At 41.0% G+C, this 24,178-nt stretch overlaps 1 non-coding gene across 1 annotated transcript; it reads left to right on the top strand.

Annotated features, from left to right (window-relative positions):
- The first annotated feature begins 22,179 nt into the window (after positions 1–22,179).
- On the top strand, positions 22,180–22,389 carry LOC112409000 (small nucleolar RNA U3). The gene has a single exon (XR_003005063.1). It is a non-coding gene; the product is annotated as a small nucleolar RNA U3 (small nucleolar RNA).
- The last annotated feature ends 1,789 nt before the right edge of the window (positions 22,390–24,178 follow it).

The following is a 24,178-nucleotide window of genomic DNA, read 5'->3' as shown; positions in this document are numbered from 1 at the left end:
CTGGTGGCACAGTGGTTGAGAGTCTGCCTACCGATGCAGGGGACATGGGTTTGTGCCCTGGTCTGGGAAGATCCTACATGCCGTGGAGCAGCTGGGCCCATGAGCCATGGCCTCTGAGTCTGCGCATCTGGAGCCTGTGCTCCACAATGGGAGAGGCCACAACAGTGAGAGGCCCACATACCGCAAAAAAAAAAAAAAAAAAAATTGCCTTTAACCAATTCCTTTTAATTAAAAAAGCAAAAACATGATTCTTGTAAAAAGCAGACCAACCAATAGTATAGAAACAATAAGATAAAAATCACTCCCTCTCATTCATATTACCTGAGGGAATTTATGCTGCTAAGCCTTACTTGTCCAAGCTGTTATAAATACATGCTAACCCAGAACAGGCATGAGTCTTGAACTTTATTTGCTTATTCAACTTTTTTACAAAAATGCAATTATGGTATACACATTTGGAAAAAACTTGATTTTGCACTTAAAATATTAACATTTCTCCACGTGAATATGTTGATAGATCTAACTTATTTATTCTTTGTGATAGTTACATAATATCCCACAGCATGGAGGCACCAAGATTATTTGGCCATTTTATCATTAACGGATATTTTGCCACAGCAAACAGTACTTCCATAAACACCCCTGTCATATATTCTTAGGTACTGGTACTTTTATATCTACTGAAATGACAGCTTAAAATGGGGTTGCTGAAACAATGCAACCAACAAGAGATTGATCTCCAAAATATGCAAACAGCTCATACAGCTCAATATAAAAAACAAACAAACAACCTAATCAAAAAATGCTCATATCTAAATAGACTTTCTTCAAACAAGACATACAGTGGCCAACACACACATGAAAAGATGCTCAATATCACTAATTATTAGAGAAATGCAAATCAAACTACAATAAGGTATCACCACACATAGGTCAGAATGGCTATCATCAAAAAGTCTACAAATAATAAATATTGGAGAGGGTGTGGAGAAAAAGGAACCCTCCTACACTGTTGATGGGAATGTAAGTTGGTTCAGTCACTATGGAGGTTCCTTAAAAAAGTAAAAATAAACTACTATATGATCCTGCAAACCCACCCCTGGGCATATAACCACAGAAAACCATAATTTGAAAAGATACTTGCACACCAATGTTCATTTATAATAGTCAAGATATGGAAGCAACCTAAATGTCCATCAACAGATGAAAGGATAAAGAAGATGTGGCATATATATGTACAACGAAATATTACTCAGCCATAAAAAAGAACAAAATAATGCCATTTGCAGCAACATGGATGGACCTAGAGATTATCATACTAAGTGAAGTAAGCCAGACAGCGAGACAAATATCATATGATGTTGCTTGTATGAGCAATCTAAAAGAAAAATGATACAAATTAACTTAAATAGACCCACAGACTTAGAAAACAAACTTATAGTTATCAAAGTGGAAGGGAGGGAGGGATACATTAGGAGTTTGGGATTAATATATACACACTACTATACATAAAATAAATAACCAACAAAGACCTACTGTATAGCACAGAGAACTATGCTCAATATTTTGTAATAAACTATAAGGGAAAAGAATCTGAAAAAGAGAGCAGAAGCAAGAAAAATTACAATCCTGCAGCCTGGGGAACAAAAAACACATTCACAGAAAGATAGACAAGATGAAAAGGCAGAGGGCTATGTACCAGATGAAGGAACAAGATAAAACCCCAGAAAAACAACTAAAAGAATTGGAGATAGGCAAACTTCCAGAAAAAGAATTCAAAATAATGATAGTGAAGATGATCCAGGTCCTCAGAAAAAGAATGGAGGCAAAGATCCAAAAGATGCAAGAAATGTTTAACAAAGACCTAGAAGAATTAAAGAACAAACAAAAAGAGATGAACAATACAATAACTGAAATGAAAACTACACTAGAAGGAATCAATAGCAGAATAACTGAGGCAGAGGAACGGATAAGTGACCTGGAAGACAGAATGGTGGAATTCACTGCTGCAGAACAGAATAAAGAAAAAAGAATGAAAAGAAATGAAGGCAGCCTAAGAGACCTCTGGGACAACATTAAACGCAACAACATTTGCATTATACAGGTCCCAGTAGGAGAAGAGAGAGAGAAAGGACCCGAGAAAATATTTGAAGAGATTATAGTCAAAAACTTCCCTAACATGGGAAAGGAAATAGCCACCCAAGTCCAGGAAGTGCAGAGAGTCCAATACAGGATAAGTCCAAGGAGAAACACGCTGAGACACATACTAATCAAATTGGCAAAAAATAAGACAAAGAAAAATTATTAAAAGTAGCAAGGGAAAAATGACAAATAACATACAAGGGAACTCCCATAAGGTTAACAGCTGATTTCTCAGCAGAAACTCCACAAGACAGAAGGAAGTAGCATGATATACTTAAAGTGATGAAAGGGGAAAACGTACAACCAAGATTACTCTACCCCGCAAGGAGAAATCAAAAGCTTTACAGGCAAGCAAGAGCTGAGAGTTCAGCACCACCAAACCAGCTCTACAACAAATGCTAAAGGAACTTCTCTAACTGAGAAATATGTAGGAGGCAAGGATATACAATGGAGAAACGACAGTCTCTTCAATAAGTGGTGCTACGAAAACTGGACAGCTACATGTAAAAGAATAAAATTAGAACACTCCCTGACAGCATACACAAAACTAAATTCAAAATGGATTAGAGACCTAAATGTAAGACCGAACATAGTAAAACTCTAAGAGGAAAACATAGGAAGAACACTCTTTGACACAAATCACAGCAAGATCTTTTTTGATCCACCTCCTAGAGTACTGGAAATAAAAACAAAAATAAACAATTGGGACTTAATGAAACTTCAAAGCTTTTGCACAGCAAAGGAAACCATAAACAAGACAAAAAGACAACACTCAGAATGGGAGAAAATATTTGCAAACAAATCAATGGACAAAGGATTAATCTCCAAAATATATAAACAGCTCATGCAGCTCAATATTAAAAAAACAAACAACCCAATCCAAAAATGGGCAGAAGACCTAAATAGACATTTCTCCAAAGAAGACATACAGATGGCCAAGAAGCACATGAAAAGCTGCTCAACATCACTAATTATTAGAGAAATGCAAATCAAAACTACAATGAGGTATCACCTCAAACCAGTTAGAATGGGCATCATCGGAAAGTCTACAGACAGCAAATGCTGTTGTTGAGAGGGTCTGGTGAAAAGGGAACACTCTTGCACCGTTGGTGGGAATGTAAATTGATACAGCCACTATGGAGAACAGTGTGGAGGTTCTTTAAAAAATTAAAAATAGAATTACCTTATGATCCAGCAATCCCAATACCGGGCATATACCCAGAGAAAACCATAATTCAAAAAGACACATGCACCCCAATGTTCATTGCAGCACTATTTACAATAGCCAGGTCATGGAAGCAACCTAAATGCCCATCGACAGATGTATAGATAAAGAAGATGTGGTTTAAAAAAAAAGATGTGTTATGTATATACAATGGAATATTACTCAGCCATAAAAAGGAAAGAAATTGTTCATTTGTTGAGATCTGGATGCATCTAGAGACTGTCATGCAGAGTGAAGTAAGTCAGAAAGAGGAAACAAATATCGTATATTAATGCATATATGTGGAACCTAGAAAAATGGTACAGATGAACTGGTTTGCAGGGCAGAAATTGAGACACAAATGTAGAGAACAAACGTATGGACACCAAGGGAGGAAAGTGGTGCGGGAGTGAGGCGGGTGGTGTGATGAATTGGGTGATTGGGATTGACATGTATACACTGATGTGTATAAAACTGATGACTAATAAAAACCTATTGTATAAAAAATATAAAATTCAAAAATTCAAAAAAAAAAGATAGTGCTTACAAAAATAAAATTAAAAAAATATTTTTTTAAGTATGTAAACATAGTGTGTCCATTCCTGACATCTAGCCTATTCCTTTGAGAAATTCATTCATGTGCCAAAACATATTTTTTGATGACAATAATTTATCTTAAATTTTAATATTTGGTAAGCAAATATCCCTTATTTTCTTTTTAAAAATTATCTGTCAGCCTCTACAAGTACTCTATTACAATGTCCCACTTTAATTATGCTTTTTAATTAAATGCATTCATGTTTCAAAGAGGATGTGATTAAGAGAATCTCAGCGAATCTCGGATGGCTGCACACATGAACACCAGGTCAGTCACACAGCCTCAGTCACCCCAGGTGCCCTCGTGAGCACTTTCATACTCCAATTCCTGCCCACAATACTACCCAAAAGTCTCAGAACTCTGGGCTCTGATCCCTATTCTCCCCTTTCCCTCATACCCAAGGGATTGCCTCACCCATATCCTACGGGCAATCTGCCCCCGGCTCTCCTCTGGTAACTGTATCCCAGGCTAAAGGGCTGCATGCTTGGGGTTTTCTTCCCCTTCAGGTTCCTGCTATCTCTGAGCACAAAAGCACAGAAGACAAAAATCCCTGGCACCTGCTACCTGCTGCTCCTCATTTCTGCAGCTGTCCATGAGACTTCCACGGGTCATGCCGCTCTCCAGTACAAATCACTCTGACCTCTTTTTCTTAGACACTGCTGATGGCAGGAAGAAGAGGATAAAGTCAGAAACAAGATGTTATGGGTAGAACTTTGTCCCTCTAATATTCATACACTAAATTCTAACTCCCAGTACCTTAGAATGTGACCTTATTTGGAAATAGGGTCATTGTAGATATAATTAGTTAAGTCATTAGAGTGGACCTTTATCCCATATGACTGATATCCTTATTAAAAAGAAAAATTTAGACCCAGAGACACACACATAAGAATGCCATTTGAAAATGAAGGCAGAGATTGGGGTGGTGACTCTAAAAGCCAAGGACAGCCAAAGATTGTCAGCAAACCACCAGAAGCCTGATGAAAAGCCTGAAACAGATTCTCCCTCACAGCTCTCAGAAGGAACCAACACAGCTCTCAGAAGGAAGTAGTGTGGCTTCCAAGTTCCCTGTCACTTTGATCTTGGACTTCTAGCCTCCAGAACTGTGAGAGAATAAATTTCTGTTGTTTAATACACCCAGATTGTAGTGTTTTGTTACAGCAGCCTTAACGAACAAAAATACATATGCAACCCAACAGAGATGAAGGCAGACTGCTTTCCACCTGAGCTCCTCTCTCTGATCTCACCTGGGATGGAAACACCTCAAACTCCCTAATACCCGCCACCCACAGCCTAGACCCCATGCAGACGCAGGCTGAAAACCAAGACTTCACAGGGAGAGCAAGCAGAGCTCAGGGGGAGGAGTGTTGTGCCCAAACTTCAGAGGTTTAGAAGGAGACAAGTAGTTAAAAATCACTCTGTGAACTACCCAACCATGGCATGCTGAGGTTTCTGTGAATTATTCTCTAGTCCCTCCCCACTGTATTTTGGCCTCCACCACACAAGAGTCCTCACTCTGAAATGTGTGAAGATGACCTGTGGTTATTCATTATGGTTGTGTGCAATCATTCCTCCTGCTGCCCCAGTACCTAGCCCAGTGCCTACCTCACAGTAAGTGCTCAATCTTCAATTATTGCATGGATAAATGGATAGACAGGTAGAAGATCGATGGATGGAAGATCAATGGATGCGTAGATGGATGGAGGGGCAAAGGTATAAGGAGATTCTTTGGGCTAAACTTCCTGTGGTACATGATTCAACAAAGCAGCTGCGATGTCATTACCATGAGGAGCTACTAGGAACTGAGTCACTGTAGATTCCTGTTCTTGCCACACAGATCCTACACTCATTGTCTCTGGGCTGAAGATTTCCCAGGTGCCAATCACCACAGCAAGGCTTCCAAGTTCCCTTTCATTAGTGCTCTTTTCTGGCAGCTCTTTACAATAGCTTCACACAAAGGAAGTGCAAACAGCCTCTGGCAAGTCTCCCTGGAATTCACAAGCAGCCCCCACCCCAAAATCTACCAAAAGCTTCAGACAAAACCCAGAGAAGAAACTCTGTATTTAAAAACAAATCTCAAAGAAGTTTAATTTTTGATATTTGGGAAGTTTGTTAAAAATATCAAAAAGGTTTGAAAACATAACAGGATCATAGGTCTCTATGAAACAATACTTATTCATTTAACCAAAGTCACAAAAATATTTTAAAAATTAAATACAGATCGCTGAAGGCACAGAAACTCACATAATCTATTATCAAAAAGGAGCACACTAACAGAGAGAGAAATCAAATTCCAGTCTTGTATTAGCTTACTAAATGACAAAATCCATTTACTTAATTAACTTCAATCTAAAATTAGTTAATCTTGAAAATGCATAAATTTGTTTTTCCTCAATAAAACGTAATTACATTCCGTATACCTTCTTTACTAAAAACACACATTCTTACTTTCCTTAACTTGGGATATCTGGTTTTCTTTAATTAACAGTAATCTTTTGATGTTCTGAATACCTGCCTTTGGTGCAAAACTTCTATATAACCTGGCTCCGCACCTCCCCTCCTCAGAGAAATTCTCTCTGGGTTACTTGAGATGCCGCCTCCTGGGCTTGAAGTCCTAAAAATTCCCACCGAATAAAACATAACTCTCAAAAAATTAATTAATTACTTTGTTAAAAACCCAAAAATCTCTTTCCCTGTTGCTTCAACAGCTTCTTCTTTGGGAGGGAGGGAGACGCAAGAGGGAAGAGATATGGGAACATATGTATATGTATAACTGATTCACTTTGTTATAAAGCAGAAACTAACACACCATTGTAAAGCAATTATCCTCCAATAAAGATGTAAAAAAAAAAAAAAAGTAAAAGCTCATCTTGAAACAACTGTCCCAGGGAAGATATGTGAATAAAGAAAACAAAACAAAACAAAACCCCAAGGCCTATAAGTCATTGTACTCCAGAAACTTCCACAGATTGGATCTGTACTGAGGAGGGTGATTGCCCGAGGTGGGGAGAGACTGCAAGAGACGTTGGGGACTTAAGAGCTGGAAATAGCAAAAGTGCCCTGAGCTTGGCCCAACTTGGCTATTAAAGAGAACCCCATCACTCATTAACCAGCCCTAAAACCTGCTAAGTGAAAAAGAAATGAGCTCATTAAATGCAGAAATAGGGAAGACCTGGAGGCTTAATCAAGGATAGTCCCAACTCCCAGGAAAACAAAGGGGTGTTGGGCACAAGTAGATTCATGGCCAGGAGTAAGGGCTGGCTCCCAAATGAAGGGGTTGAGTTATCCTGAACTGTCATGTGGGGCTCAGGTATTTACAGTTCTGCAAACAGACACCTAGAGAGGGAAGTGTTGCTCAGAGTGTGGCTGGCCAGGATGGTTGGTGTGGTGTACCAATTCAAGTGGTGCAGGTCTTTGGTCAAACCTGTGGGGAAGTCAGCCGGGAAGCACAGAGGGAAGTTCCAGGAGCACGATGAGTTCTTGGGAGAATTATGATTTCATTCCTGATTGCAGCAACTGCCTGTGACAAATACGGCCTCAGGTTTGGCTTAAGAAAGGCTGTTCATCATTACTGGTTCCTCTGATTCATCACCTGCTTACTGAGGACAAACCATCTACATGCAGGCCCCTCACTAGATACTGCACCTTCCGGCTTGACTTGCTAGCACTTGTTTCTGTCACCCTCTCCAGATTCCTGGTTCCTGGTTCCAGCTTCAGCCCCTAACCATGTCTGCCTTTGGGCTATGCAGCCTCCCTTCATAGCTCCCTGTTCTTGAATGGTTGGGGCTCTGAGCATTCCTGGCATCTGTTTTTGTCTTGTGTAAAAAATAACTCCCCTGCCATCATGTTTAGCCCTAGGCCTAAACAATGACTGTGCTTTGAATAATGCATGCTGTACTAGTGCCTGCACAAGAACAATGGGGACACAGATGAGAGAGTGCCTAATTCTACCTGTGTATTGGGGGATGCATCAGGAAAAGAAAACCTTCTTCTGCAGAGGAGATTGTCAGACTTTCCCCAAGCTGAGCAAGGCAGGGGTTGAAGGTAACTCCAGGCAGAGGAGCAGTGAGGGCAAAGGCACAGAGACATTAAAGAGGATGCCAGATTAACAAGAAGCCCACCCACTACCAAGGAAAAGAAGTGATCACAATTGTTCTGTGCCCTTGGCTTCCACCACTCTTTCTGCCAGGGACTGTGGGTCAGAATAATTTTCATCGTTGACTCACAGGAAAAACTATCATTTTTCTAAACTTTAAATCTCACAAGGAACCCTTCAATATGGCAAGATCCATTCCCAGCCACCTTCTCCTTGCCATCCATCTTCCAAGTTGGACACTATTCTTGAGAGCCAACATAGGATAATGGGAAGAGAATGAGTTGTAGAGTCCTAAGAATTGGGTTTGAATCCCAACTCCACAACTAGCTGTGTGACACTGGACTGGTTATTTCTCTGAGTCACACTTTCCTCATCTGTAAAATGGGGGTAATAAATATCTACCAAATAGAGTGATCATGAAGATTATAATTAACATATGCAAAGTAACCCCCAAAATGCTTTGCATATAGCCCATGTTCAAAGATGTTAACTGTTGTTATCCCAGATTGTGGGATGTACTGCCTCACCCTCTCACCTCTGCTCCCCTCAGTGCCTGACTCCTATTCACTAAAGGTGAGATGTGGTTTAGTCACTAGTGTGACATCCAGCACTCCATGACCTCCATCCCTGCAACAGAAACACTGGGTTCCCCACTCTGCATCTCCATGGAGACTAACCTTTGTTCTTAGAAACTTTAAAAGTTTCTAAACTTGCATGAACAAGCCCTTGGAATCTAAAATCACTTCCTTAAGTCAGAGGGGTCAGACTGTGGCACTATTTTCAAATGCACTCCCAGAGGTCTGCTCTGAAGGTGAGGGCCATGGACAGTTCCAGATCTTAAAACATGTGAGACATGCTTTTACTTTGAGGCAGAGTGACTTTGAGGCACCCCTTACTTTGAGGGATGCCTAGGAAGATTACAAGATTACATTTGTAGCCCCTTTATTAAGTGAGAATAGTGCCATCTTCTTCTTGGCCTGTAGATTCTGACAGAAAACCAATTTGGCCTCCATGGGCTGCTAACATGAGGTGGAGGGAAGGGGAAGGGAAGACATAGGGTGTTACCGAGTCCAAGTTCGCTCTGCTTTCTGCACAACAAGCCAATAAATCAGGAGACGAGGTGTTGAGGCAAGGAATATGACTTTATTTGGAAAGTTGGCAGACCCAAAAGATGGCAGACTAACGTCTGCAAAAAACCATTTATTGGGTTCGGATGCCAGTTTCTTTTATAGAACAGAGAGGGGCAGGAGATGAGGAAGTAAAGTAAAAAGGCCGTAAGATTTGCAAATGTCCCCTGGAATGGCCAGCCTTGGGGAGGGGATGTGTTAATTTCTTCTTCCTTGCATCCATCTACAGGTGGACAGGGTCAGGATGTTTCCCTGAACAAAGGCACTTTGGTTTAACATCCAGGCAGAGGGGCAGTGTTTTGTATAGGCCGTTTTGTATAGACAGTATCCTTTTAGTGAACAAAAGCAACAGGAAGCAAAGGTTAAAATAAAAGAAACAGATCCAACATGAAGTCAGATTTGCCTCTTCCCTGTTACAAGGGCATCCTGGAATTCCCTAGCAAGTTATTGAGAGTACTTTTTTTCAGAACTCTAGATGACTGGCAATTAGCCCAGTTGTTCAGGAAGAAGAGGTGATAACAGGACACTTCGTGTTTTGAGTTGAAAACAAAGGCTCACAGAGATTCCTGGGAGCCTGTGCTGCCCTGTTGATCCATGAACCAGTTGGCACCTGGAGGGGGACTATGAAAAAAAACTGGCAGTAGATCTCAGCTAAGCTGCAACCTCGTGAGCTCTAGTTGGTGTGTGGGGGCCACCCCTGGCTGAAGTTACCGCTGGAGGGAATGGGGTCATTCTCCTTCAGAGAACCTGAGCCGCTGTGCGGGGACAAGGACAAAAGCCCCTTTGTGGAAGGCTGAAGGACTTTCAATGGCGCCACCGTGTGGCAGCATTGAGCAGCGGCAGCAGCGGACACAGCAGATCCCAGTGCTCTCTCCATCATACATCCTGGACCTTCTCAGATCATCTCGGACAGGTCAGAGGGGCGACCTCAAGGAAAGGCTGATTTTCGGCTGTGTAGATGGAGCTTACTTGCTATGAAACTGGAAAAATGAGAGAGATATGCCCACATTTCCACCCCAAGTTTGTGGATCAATTTTGACCACTTCCATATGCTGCTGAATTTAGTCCCAGTCACTAGCCTCACTAAAAACTGTTGACTTAGAGACAATTCAAATTGAATGCAATAAGGGCTGCTTGACTGTCCAGTTAAGCTTGACAGTCCCTGGACTGTTTCCAGCTTCCTGACTCAAAGAACAGGTGCTGTGTGAGTGATGAGGGAGTGAGTAAATGAGTGAGTGAATTGAGAATCTCTGAATTGACACCTCATCCTACTAGAGCTTTATGTCACAGACTTGTTAGATGGGACTTTTCCTGCCTCAGTCTCAACTGAAGCCTGAGCAAGGTTGAGGGTGGGCCAGCTCACAATGTGCAGAATTCACAAAAGAATTTCCAAGATCTGATTCTATGATCCTCAAGCACTGTCCCCTACTTGAGAATATAGAAGAGTCTGTATCTAGAGAGGAGGGGAGCGGGGAGTTTCACAAAAATTTATTTGTAGGGTGCTGTTGCCAAGTCCCTACTCCCTTTTGAGGAGTGTCCAGAGGCAGTCTTTCCCCCTCAAACTTATTGAAGGGGGCTTCTGTGGTTGCAATAGAAGATCTTTCACTGTGTTCCCAAAGGCGGGGAGGGGAGGGTACAGGAAATGTTGATATAGCTAAGGCAGCCTGGGCAGCAGGATAAAAGATGCTGCCTCAGAACTGGAATGTTCTCCCAGAATTTGTCAGAGTAAGGATGTGTGAGTGTTTCACAGACTGTGAAAAGGCAGAAGAACCTGACTGAAGATGTTTTAAGCCTTGCCTGAGAGCAGAGTCTTGGAGGTTGAGGGGACCCCAACAGTGAGATTCAATGAAGAATGGGACATGAGCAAACCAGGGACTTGGGGGAATGACATCCAAAGGGGCAGAAGGCACTGCCCACGTCACAAGGCCTATGGTCAGAGGGACTGGCAGGGGGTGTCTGAAAAGACCATAAATGTACCACAGGGAAAGACTCAGCTTCAGATAACTGCTTCTCGCGGAGGCTATGTTAGGCACAGGTCCCATGGCAGAAGACCCTGTCCTTGTCTCCTAATTACTGGTGTCCAGTCCACTTGCCAACCTTCTATAGGGGGTTGGGGGAACATGAGCTGAAAGCGCAAGAAGCTGACAACCTGGGGCTGTAAGACAGCAGGTTTTTTTCACCTACTTTCTCCTGCAGGTAGGAAGATGGGACAAGATTGAATGCTAATTTCAGTTCTGAATTTTTTTTATATATATATCTCCACTCTCTTCTAGACTCCATCTCCATTTCCATATAGGTCATTACAGAACAACAAATAGAATTCTCTGTGCTATACAGTAGGTTCTTATAATACCTTTTATATATAGTAGTGTGTATATGTCAATCCCAATCTCCCAATTTATCCCTCCACCTCCTTGCCCCCTTGGTAAGCATAAGTTTGTTTTCTACATCTGTGACTCAAATTTCTGTCTTGTAAATAGGCTCACTTGTACGATTTTTTTAGATTTCACATATAAGCGATATCATAAGATATTTGTCTTTCTCTGTCTGACTTACTTCACCCAGTATGACATTCTCTATGTCAATCCATGTTGCTGCAAATGGCATTATTTTGTTGTTTTTTATTGCTAAGTAATATTCCATGGTATATATGTACCACATCTTCTTTATCCATTCCCCTGTTGATGAACATTTAAGTTGCTTCCATGTCCTGGCTATTGTAACTAGTGCTGCAGTGAACATTGGGAGGCAAGTTACCTTTAGAATTATGGTTTCCTTCAGATATATGCCCAGGAGGGGGATTGCTGGATCATATAGTAGCTCTATTTTTAGTTTTTTAGGGAATCTCCATACTGTTCTCCATAGTGGCTGTACCAGTTTACATTCTCACTAACAGTGTAGGAAGGTTCCCCTTTCTCCACACCCTCTCCAGCGTTTATTGTTTGTAGATTTTGATGATGGCCATTCTAACTGGTGTGAGGTGATACATTACTGTAGTCTTGATTTGCATTTCTAGAATAATGAGTGATGTTGAACATCTTTTCATGTGCCTCTGGGCCAGCTGTATGTCTTTTTTGGAGAAATGTCTATTTAGATCTTCCACCCATTTTTTAATTGAGTTGTTTGTTTCTTGATATTGAGCTGCATGAGCTGTTTGTATATTTTGGAGATTAATTCCTTATCAGTTGATTCATTTGCAAATATTTTCTCCCATTCTGTGGGTTTTATTTTCGTTAAGTTTATTCTTTCCTTTGCTGTGCAAAAGCTTTTAAGTTTAATTAGGTTCCATTTGTTTATTTTTGTTTTTATTTTCATTACCTAGGAGGTGGATCAAAAAAGATCTTTCTGCAATTTATGTCAAAGAGTGTTCTGCCTATGTTTTCCTCTAAGAGTTTTATAGTATCTGATCTTACATTTAGGTCTTTAATCCATTTTGAGTTGATTTTTGTGTATGGGCTTAGAGAATGTTTTAATTTCATTTTTTCCATGTAGCTGCCCAGTTTTCCCAGCATCACTTATTGAAGAGACTGTCTTTTCTCCATTATGTACGCTTGCCTCTTTTGTCATAGATCAGGTGACCATAGATGCGTGGGTCTCTCTCTGGACTTTCTAACCTGTTCCATTGATCTATATTTCTGTTTTTGTGCCAATACCATACTGTTTTGATGACTGTAGCTTTGTAGTATAGTCTGAAATCATGGAGCCTGATTCCTCCAGCTCCATTTTTCTTTCTCAAGATTACTTTTGTTCTTTGGGGTCTTTTGTGTTTCCATACAAATTGTGAAATTTTTTGTTCTAGTTTTGTGAAAAATGCTATTGGTAGTTTGATAGGGATTGCATTGAATCTGTAGATTGCTTTGGGTAGTATAGTCATTTTTGCAATATTGATTCTTCCAGTCCAAGAACATGGCATATCTCTCCATCTGTTTGCATCATCTTTGATTTCTTTCATCAGTATCTTACAGTTTTCTGAGTACCAGTCTTTTGCCTCCTTAGGTAGGTTTATTCCTAGGTATTTTATTATTTTGATGCAATGATAAATGGGATTCTTTCCTTATTTCTCTTTCTGATCTTTTGTTGTTAGTGTATAGGAATGCAAGAGATTTCTGTGTATTAATTTTGTATCCTGTGACTTTACTGAATTTACTGATGAGCTCTAGTAGTTTTCTGGTAGCATCATTAGGATTTTCTATGTATAGTATTGGGTTAGCCAAAAAGTTCATTTGGGTTTTTCCATAACATCTTATGGAACGAACTTTTTGGTCAACCCAATATCATATCATCTGCAAACAGTGACAGTTTTATTTCTTGTTTTCCAATATGGGTTCATTTTATTTATTTTCTGATTGCTCTGGATAGGACTTTGAAAATGATGTTGAATAAAAGTGTCAAGAGTGGACATCCTTGTTTTTTTCCTGATCTTAGAGGACTAAGATCCCTGTTGTTCTTCACTGTTAAGAATGATGTTTGCTGTGGGTTTGTCATATATGACCTTTATTATGGTGAGGTAGGTTTCCTCTATGCCCACTTTCTGGATAGTTTTTATCATAAGTGGGTGTGGAAATTTGTCAAAAGCTTTTTTGTATCTGTTGAAATGATCGTATGGTATTTATTCTTCAGTTTGTTAATGTGGTGTATCACATTGATTTACAAATGTTGAAGAATCCTTGCATCCCTGGGATAAATCCCACTTGATCATGGTGTATGATCCTTTTAATGTGTTGTTGGATTCAGTTTGCTAATGTTTTGTTGAGGATTTTTTTATCTATATTCATCAGTGATGTTGGCATGTAATTTTCTTTTTTGTGTGATATCTTTGTCTGGTTTTGGTATCAGGGCAATGGTGGCCTCATAGAATGAGCTTGGGTGTGTTCCTTCGTCTGCAATTTTTGGGAATAGTTTCAGAAGGATAGTTGTTACCTCTTCTCTAAATGTTTGATAGAATTCGCCTGTGAAGCCATCCAGTCCTGGACTTTTGTTTGTTGGAAGTTTTTTGATAACAGCTTCAATTTCAATACTTGTGATTAGTCTGTTCTTGTTTTCTATTTCCTACTGGTTCAGTCTTGGAAGGTTGTACTTTTCTAAGAATTCGTCCATTTCTTCTAGGTTGTCCATTTTATTGGCATATAGTTACTTGTAGTAGTCTTTTATGATCCTTCATATTTTTGTTGTGTCAGTTGAAACTTCTCCTTTTTCACTTCGAATTTTATTGATTTGAATTCCCCCTTCTTTTCATGTTGAATCTGGCTAAAGGTTTATCAATTTTTTTTATCTTCTCAAAGAACCAGCTTTTAGTTTTATTGATCTTTGCTTTTTTTTTTTGTTTCTGTTTCAGTTATTTCTGCTCTGATATTTATGATTTCTTTCCTTCTATCAACTTTGGGTTTTGTTTGTTCTTCTTTCTCTAGTTCCTTTAGGTATAACGTTAGATTGTTTATTTGAGATTTTTCTTGTTTCCTGAGGTAGGCTTGTATGGTTATAAATGTCCCTCCTAGAACTGCTTTTGCTGCATGCCATAGGTTTTGGATTGTCGTGTTTTCATTGTCACTTGTCTCTAGGTTTTGTTTTTTTGTTTTTTTTTTTTGCGGTATGTGGGCCTCTCACTGTTGTGACCTCTCCTGTTATGGAGCACAGGCTCCAGATGCGCAGGCTCAGTGGCCATGGCTCATGGGCCCAGCTGCTCCATGGCATGTGGCATCCTCCCGGACCGGGGCACAAACCCGTGTCCCCTGCATCGGCAGGCAGACTCTCAACCACTGCGCCACCAGGGAAGCCCATCTCTAGGTATTTTTTGATTTCCTCTTTGATTTCTTCAGTGATCCATTGGTTATTTAGTAACATATTTTTAGCTTCTGTGTGTTTCTGTTTTTTACAGGTTTTTTTTTTTTTTTGCCTATAATTGATTTCTAATCTCATAACATTGTGGTCGAAAAGATGCTTGATATGATTTCAATTTTCTTAAATTTACCAAGGCTTGATTTGTGACCCAACATGTGATCTATCCTGGAGAATATTTCATGTGCACTTGAGAAGAAAGTGTATTCTGTTGTTTTTGGATGGAACGTCCTATAAATATCAATTAGGTCCATCTGGTCTAATGTGTCATTTAGAAATTATGTTTCCTTATTTATTCTCATTTTGGATGATCTGTCCATTGGTGAAAGTGGGGTGTTAAAGTCTCCTATTATTATTGTGTTACTGGCAATTTCCCCTTTTATGGCTGTTAGCATTTGCCTTATGTATTGAGGTGCTCCTATATTGGGTGCATAAATATTTACAATTGTTATATCTTCTTCTTGGATTGATCCCTTGATCATTATGTAGGGCCCTGGTTTGTCTCTTGTAATAGTCTTTATTTTAAAGTCTATTTTATCTGTTATGAGTATTGCTACTCCAGCTTTCTTTTGATTTCCCTTTCTTTGGAATATATTTTGCCATACCCTCACTTTCATTGTATATGTGTCCCTAGGGCTCACGTGGGTCTCTTGTAGACAGCATGTATATGGGTCTTGTTTTTGTATCCATTCAGCCAGTCTATGTCTTTTGGTTGGAGCATTTAATCAATTTACATTTAAGGTAATTATCAATAGGTATGTTCCTATTGCCATATTCTTAGTTGTTTTGGGTTTGTTTTTGTAGGTCTTTTTTCTTCCCTTCTTCTTTTGTTCTTTGTTCTCTTCTCTTTTGGTTTGATGACCGTCTTTAGTGTTGTGTTTGGGTTGCTTTTTCTTTTTTGTGTGTGTATCTATTGTAGTTTTTTGGTTTGCATTTCCCATGAGGTTTTGATATAGCAGACTATAGGTATACACGGTTGTTTTTAAGTTGCTGGTCTCTTAATTTCAAATGCAGTTCCCACTTCCTGCATTTGTACTCTTGTCTTCTTACTGTTGCTGGTTTTCATATCATATTTGTGTATGGATGATTTCCTGCTTTCACTGTATGTTTGCTTTTACCAGTGAGCTTTCCCATTTGTGATTTTCTTGTTTCTAGTTGTGGCCTCTTTTTGTTTCTCTGCCTAGATAAGTTACTGTTTCATTCGTAGTAAAGCTGGTTTGGTGGTCCTGAAGTCTCTTAGCTTTTACTTGTCTGTAAAACTTTTGATTTTTCTGTTGAATCTGAATGAGAGGTTTGCTGGGTAGAGTATTCTTTGTTGTATTTTTTCCCCTTTCATCACTTTAGCTATATCATGCCACTCCCTTCTGGTCTGTAGCGTTTCTGCTGAAAAATCAGCTGATAACCTTATGGGGATTCCCTTATATGTTATTTGTTGCTTTTCCCTTGTTGCTTTTACTGTTTTGTCTTTGTATTTAATTTTTGTTAGTTTGATTAATATGTGTCTCAGCATGTTTATCCTTGGGTTTATCCTGTATGGGACTCTCTGTGCTTCCTGGACTTGGGTGGCTATTTCCTTTCCCATGTTAGGGAAGTTTTTGGCTATAATCTCTTCAAACATTTTCTCAGGCCTTTCTTTTTCTCTTCTTCTTCTGGGACCCCTATAATTGGAATGTTGGTGTGTTTAATGTTGTCCCCGAGGTCTCTGAGACAGTCCTCATTTATTTCTTTTCATTCTTTTTTCTTTATTCTGTTCCATGGCAGTGATTTCCACCATTCTGTCTTCCAGCTCACTTATCCTTTCTTCTGCCTCAGTCATTCTGCTATTGATTTCTTCCAGTATATTTTTCATTTTAGTTAACGTATTGTTCCTCTCTGTTTGTTCCTTAGTTCTTCTAGGTCTTTGTTAAACATTTCTTGTATCTTCTTGATCCATAACTTCATTATTTTTCTGAGATCTTGGATCATCTTTACTATCATTACTCTGAATTTTTTTTCAGGTAGATTGACTATCTTCTTTTCATTTAGTTGTTCTTGTAGGTTTTTATCTTGTTCCTTCATCTGCAACATATTTCTCTGTCATCTCATTTTGTCTAACTTATGGTGTTTGTGGTCTCCTTTGCACAGGTGGCAGGATCATAGTTACTCTTGCTTCTGGTGTCTTCCCCTTGGTGGGTGAGGTTGGTTCAGAGGCTTGTGCCATTATCCCCTTGATAGGGGGTTTGACTTGTGTGGTGACCAAAGCCTGCCCTGGATATTGAGCAGGGCCTCCCTTTTGTTGTGTGGTTCTCATTGCCCTTCAGGGGTGTGTTCTGCCCCCTAGTTGTTGGAGTAGAGGCCCCCCAATCTGTTTCTTCACTGTGTTTCTGATCTGTGATGCAAGCTAGGTGGGATTACTCACTCACACTAGGAGGGAAGTGACTGAGTATTCCTCTTCTGGAGCTGTTCATCTGTAGGTATTCTCTGTTGTGTCACCTTTCACCCTTTGTGTGAGCTCTCAGATTACACTGTTGTTGACACTGATCTTGGTTACACCTTAACTCTGAGTATGTTAGCAGTTGGCCCTGGTGTCTCTCAGATGATTTCACCAGTCCACCAGCACAGATTCACTGAAGTTGGTCCCAGGATTGCAGTAATCATGGATCTGGACCCACTGTGGGTGCTCTTGGGGCAGCTCAGACTCTAGCCTGGCCCAGCCCCCATGTGTATATGCCCACAAAGTCTACAGCTGCTAAAGCCAGAACCATCTTGGCTTCAGGAGCACTTTTTGTTCATTCAGATGTCTGTAGGCACTGAGTTTACAAAGCCAGTTGCAGGGGTGTCAATTCATGGTTTTCACAGCTGCAAGGAGATATTTGAGCTTTTTTTCCTTAGTTGTATGGCCCCCTGTGGCTCAGCTGTGGTTTCAGCTCCATCTTTACATGTGGGCCACCCACAGAGTCTGCTCCCAAGCTGCTCTGGAACACACAAGAGTGCCCTGGTGAAGAGGGTGTGTGGAGGTGGCATAGTGGGCAGGGTCATGGGATCCCAGGCAGCAATGGGTGCACATGAGAGCTGGGATCCCCAGGTAAAAGAGAGTCGGCCCCAGCAGCGGCCCTTCCTTGTTCCTGGCCACAGGCATGAGAGAGCCAGCCCTGGTGGCGACAAGTTGTGTAAGGGAGCCAGAGGTTGCAGGCGCACGAGAGCCAGCCCCAGTGGAGGTCCCTCCCAGTGCCCAGGGAGACAGGGCCAGTATAGGGAGAGAGGCTGCAATGGCAGCCTCTCCCCTTGTGTGTCACTTAACAATGGTGCTTTGTTTCTATGGCAGTCCAGGTTTCCTCCACAAGCATTCCTGGTTGCAGACTTCTTCACTCCCATCCCCTCAGGCCTTTTCCTTGCAGCCAACAACAGCCCTCTTCCAGGGTTTGCTCTCCAAACCCCAGGTTCCAGCACCCAGCCCCCATCTTCACTGACAGACACACGTTTCAGGCTGGGATGTACAGGGCTGTGGCATGGACTGTCTGTGTAAGTCTCAGTCTGTCCTGCCTGCACCCACAGCCCAGTTGCTGCATTGTCCTCTGATAGCCCCCAAACCTCCCCTTCTGTCCCAATTGGTTTTGCCACCAGTGAGGGGACTTCCACGGATGGAGGGACCTCTCCTCTCCTTCAGCTACCCCCACCCCTGGGAACAGGTCCTGTCCTGCTTCCTCTTCTCTTCTTTTTCCCTTCTTCTTTCTTTAATCCCACCCAGTTATACAGGGATCTTTCATGTCAGTTTAGGTGTTCGAGGTCCTCTGCTAGTGTTCAGCTGGTGCTCTGTGAGAATCGTTCACTTTGTAGATGTATTCTTGATGCATTTGTGGGGAGAGATGAACTCCACCTCTTCCTACTCCTCCACAATCTTGACCTCCTTCTATACAGCATTTTTGATAGCTGTTTTCTTTCCATGAATCATTATGAAGGTGCAGCAGTGTCTCAGGATTGAGGTCAGCTCTTTTCCTCAAGGACGTGCATTATATGAGAAAACCACCACTTTTTTTCCCACTTTCTGTGACTGCCCCTCCCTCCTGAATTTTTGTTATTACACAAACTAGCCTTTCTAACTATTTGAGTGAGACTTGAATCTTTACATGGTACTCTCTCTTTGCCATGCCTTGCTGGGGCTTTGGAAGCCAGAGGAGGAGGAGAAACTAGAGTCCCTACCCTCAAGGGCCTGTCAGTTGTTTGGGAGAAAAGTCTAGTGCCTCCACAGTGACATTTAGCCAGAAAAGGAAGTCGTTCAGGACCAGAATGGGTGTCGTTGAGTTCAGAGATTGTTGAAGCCAATGATCTTCTCTCTTTCTCTTTTCCTCTCTACACTGAGGACCCTGTGGTGAGGACCTGCCTTATGAGTCCTCTGCCCAGCTCTCAAAGGATACTGCCATCCTGGGGCTACCTTAAGCCTGGTAATGCTCTCCAGGGCCCAGGTAGGGGGCTGATGTGGCAGTCCCAGGCCTGAACCATCCTGATTCTCCTAGGTCACAGATGTTCTCTGCTCTCCTTCCCCCACAACAATTCCCCAGCCATCTACAAGGCACCAACTCCTCCCCCACATCTCATGTCCCTCCTGCTTCTGTCCTTCTTCAGCATCCAGTCTTCTCTGGGCAATGACCTAGCTCCATACTCACCCTGCATGCTGCTGCCATGCTTCTGAAGACAGATCAATCAGTAGTAACCATCATCTGAAGTCCCTCTTCCTTCCCTCCTAATGTCCTGCCCCTGCTTAAGTTAGAGGTGGTACCACATTGTGGTCCTCATTTTACAGTGGACAGAGGTCCAGTAAAGGTGGGCCATGATGTGGATACTGAGTAGCAGTGTCAAACTAGAAGGGATGTCTCTGGCTCTGATCTATTCACTTAGAGAGATGGGGAACATTTCATTCTTTAAATTTCCTTCTGGTCTAATGTTCCCCATCAACTGTTGTATTTTTCAACTGTTAGCATCTCAGTTATCAACTCTAGCCCACAGCACTCTAACAGGTCTTTGTGAAATGAGCGGGGCCCTGTGGTATGCAGCACTGCCCCCATTTTAGAGATGAGGCCACAGAGTAGGAGAGAGAATTACGTGACTTCCCCAAGTCTCCCAGGCTCGCAAATACTCTCTTGCTCATGTGTTCCATGTCCTAGTAAATGGTCTCAACTTCTACCCCCAAGGCCCCAAGCAAGAAACCTGGGGCTCATTGCAGATGCTGCCTCCTTCTCCTTTAGCCCCCACATCAAATTGGTCATTACGGCTATCTGTTCTCTCTCATCACTGTCTCAAGATTCTTTCTCCTACTCTTCATTTCTGCTGTATTACTGTCTAGTATTAATTTCTGCATTACTGCGTAGTATTGATAAGAAAACAAGACACATCTGTGTTTCAGGGAGGAATCTCTGTCCTCAGACTCATATAAATGAAATATAACTTCATCTAGATTTACTTGTTTCTATTTGGAGCTTCACGACCAGGAATGCCACTTTCCATAGGAAGGGTGGAAATTTAATTCCAATATATTTTGGTTCATCCCTGCCACACCCCACAGCTCTGTTCCATCTCTCTGATATCACTGCTTGTTCACTGGCCTTGGGTCCTCTAAGATCTCTCTGGAGTCTGAATGCCCTTTCTTCTCCCCACTCACCCAAGAACTCTGCCCAGTTAGCATCATGCATAGACCCTCTCTTCAGGACCCATCAAATGCTCTGGGCTTCAGAAGTGGGAACCACCACTGGGAGGCTATAACCATTCCTTTCTGGAATCTTCCTACTCTTCAGACTCCCAACCTCCTCCCAACCCCACCCCACCCAAAGGAAGTTTTAATTATGGTTTTAGGTTTAAAGGTACTCCCTTTATTGTGGTGTTTACTTCTCACTTAATCTCCTTAGTGAATATGAGCTTTAGCCAGAGACTAGCAGGGTGTTTTCTGCTATTGCTCTTCTTCTCTGAGACAATTAAACTGGACCAACTTCTGGGATGGAGATGGTTGAGGGAAAGATCAGAAAAAAAAATAAATAAAGGAAAATACACAGAGGAGAAAAACATCAATTAATATCTCAATTAATATTACTCTAATGCTTGTATTTATTTGTATTTCCTCAGAAGAGGGCTGGTGGAGGGAGGGAACAAAAAGTGCCCACCAAACTGAGAAGGCATCTTGAGATTGAAAAACGAGGCAGGCAGCTCCATATAATCAATGGATCAGTTTACTATAGGGTAACATACTCACCGGGTGGGATCAGGCAGATGACGATCTGAAAGCCTTAACAAATGCACTCTGCACCACCAAAGGGCCATTGGGACAATTTTATAGTTAACCTAGGGTATGGGGGTACATGCTTGGAAACAGGATATGCATTCCTAAGTCAACATTTATGAATGGGTAACTAGTCTCATGGGTGCCAGGATTACATCAGGTCTTCATCATTGTTTGGGGACTAACAGAGTATAGAGGCAACCTAGTCCTAATGATTATTAAATAATATGTATTAACTACAAAGCCCTTAATAACAGAGAAGTGATTTGCCACATAGTACAGCACTGGGTAGGGTCAGTGGAAGGACAGGAGGAACTCTATGGGCCCAAGATGGCATCATTTATGCTAATAGCCATACAAGGACCCTATCTCTAGCTCAGATGATTTTATTGTACCTGGGACTTATATAAACTGCCAACTCACCACTTCCACTTAGATATCTAAGAAGCACAATGATACAACATAATTATTGCTGTTTTGAGCATTAAAAATCTCCATTGACACTGAACCCCTGACACAAAGCAGGATTAAAAATAACCTCAAATCTACACTTAAGCCATATCTGGTTTATTCCAGTATAGGTAGCATCAACTTTCTAGTATCCTCATCACAGAGAGGAGCCCCGCACCAACTAGGAAGCTGGTTCTTGTGTGTTGAATAGTTATAGGGTTAGAGGCCATTATCAGTTGGATGATAATCACTTCTTATTGGGTAGTTGTATGGTACTAGCTAATTAAGAACTTTGTGAATTATGCTTTCTTTGAGAAATATTACTTAATGGATTTCAAAGTGCTTTGTTAAATTTGCGGAATGTAATTATAAGAAATATATTCTCCTGAACGACTGTTGGGTGGGGAGTGGGAGAAATCTGTCCATCAACAAAATAGGAATAAACTTCCTAATCTCAACAAAGGCAAATGGCAGAGGCTTAAGACTACACTTTCAGGGACCATTTCTATTGTATGTTACCAGAGAAGTGTTTCTAAATAGCGTCAGGCTTCAAAAACCCTAATGAGCTGTAGTGCTTTTTTCTGAGTGTGAAGCTGGCCAGTAGTGCCACCTGGTGGGCCTACTGCTTGCTCTTGATTGTTCTTTTTTCCTTTGGGAAGGATAAAAGGGAGAAAACTCAAGCTGAAGGATTCATTTCTGATGTAATTGCTTATGTTTTGTTCTTCATCCTCACCGTTTGTTTCCTTTACTGAAGAGGAAAGGGGAGGGATGACATCGGGTATATTCTTTTAATTTTCTTATGGTAATATTACGGGTGTGTATTGTAACAAAACTCTCAAAACGTTAAAGGTGGGAATTCCTTGGCAGTTCAGGGGTTAGGACTCCTTGCTTTCAAAAAAAAAAAAAAAGGTTAACAGTTTAACTCCTTCATGGCTACCACCCTTTACCAAATGTTACCAAATATTTCCTTTCCGTTATAAGGCAAGCAGTTCTTTTCACTCTGCTTATTTTTTATATAAGTGTATGATACTGCTTTGCTTTTTTTTTCTTTTTGGGGGGAGATCTTGGTTCCCTGACCAGGGGTTGAACCCCAGCGCTCAGCAGTGAAAGGGCAGAGTCCTAACCACTGGACCACCAGGGAGTTCTCAATATTGTCTGTAATGAACATTTTGGTACATGACTCTTTTTGAATTATGGTTTCCTCAGGGTATATGCCCAGTAGTGTAAGTGATTTTTAAATCTGTTGTGTAATGTCTTAGGATAGAACAAACCACAGTATATTTAGCTGTTGATTTGTCACACTATACTTAACCATCAAGTTTCTTTCCATTCTTTGTTATAACAAGCATTTCTGCAATGAACACTCCTGTGTGTGTTGTGCATATGTGAGAGTTTTCCTTAGGAGTAGATAAGATGTGGAATTACTGAGTCAAAGAGTATGTATACTTTAAGTTCCAAGATACTGCCAAATTTCCTGTTACCTCAGTACTGAAATCTTAAACCCTGTTAACAATGTGTGGAGGGCTTCTCTGGTGGCGCAGTAGTTGAGAGTCCGCCTGCCAATGCAGGAGATGGGGGTTCGTGCCCCGGTCCGGGAGGATCCCACATGCGGTGGAGCCATGGCCGCTGAGCATGCGCATCCGGAGCTTGTGCTCCGCAAAGGGAGAGGCCACAGCAATGAGCAATGAGAGGCCCGCGTACCGCAAAACAAAAACAAAAACAATGTGTGGAGTAATACTTGTCTCCACTTATATTCTCTCTCTGAAGAAATAATCTTAACTGTTGCTCTAATTTTAATTCCCCTGATTACAAACTAGATGGAAATTGTTTTCATATTTCATGGTCATTTATATTATTTTCTTCTGTGAATGCTTATTAATATATTCTCTACAGTTCAATAATGAAGTAGGTGTGTTATTTTATATGTATGATTTCTTTGTATATTCTGGATATTAGTCCTTGGTTATAACTACTCAGTCTTTACTTTTGTTTATGGTTACTTCTGTTATTCGTATCAGTATTGATATAAAGGCATACCTCATAGATACTACAAATTTGGCTCCAGACCATCACAGTATAGTGAATATTGCAATAAAGTGAGTCACACGAATATTTTCGTTTCCCAGTACATATAAAAGTTATGTTTACAGTATACTGTAGTCTATTAAGTGTGCAATAGCATTATGTCTAAGAAAACAATGTACATACCTTAATTAAAAAATACTTTGTAGACAAAAAATGCTAACCATCATCTGATCCTTCCGCAAGTCATAATTCTTTTGCTGGTGGAAGGTTTGAAATATTGCGAGAATTACCAAAATGTGACACGGAGACACAAAGTGCGCAAATGATGTTAGAAAAATGGAATTGATAGACTTGCTCAGTCCAGGGTTGCTACAAACCTTCAATCTGTAAAAACTGGAGTATCTGTGAAGCACAATGAAGCAAAGCACAATAAAATGAGGTACACCTGTGATTG

Source organism: Neophocaena asiaeorientalis, unplaced genomic scaffold, assembly GCF_003031525.2.
Source record: "Neophocaena asiaeorientalis asiaeorientalis breed wild unplaced genomic scaffold, Neophocaena_asiaeorientalis_V1.1 scaffold285, whole genome shotgun sequence".
Taxonomy (NCBI): domain Eukaryota; kingdom Metazoa; phylum Chordata; class Mammalia; order Artiodactyla; family Phocoenidae; genus Neophocaena; species Neophocaena asiaeorientalis.
Note: the sequence above shows the minus strand (reverse complement) of the source record. Positions and strands in the feature narration are given on the sequence as shown.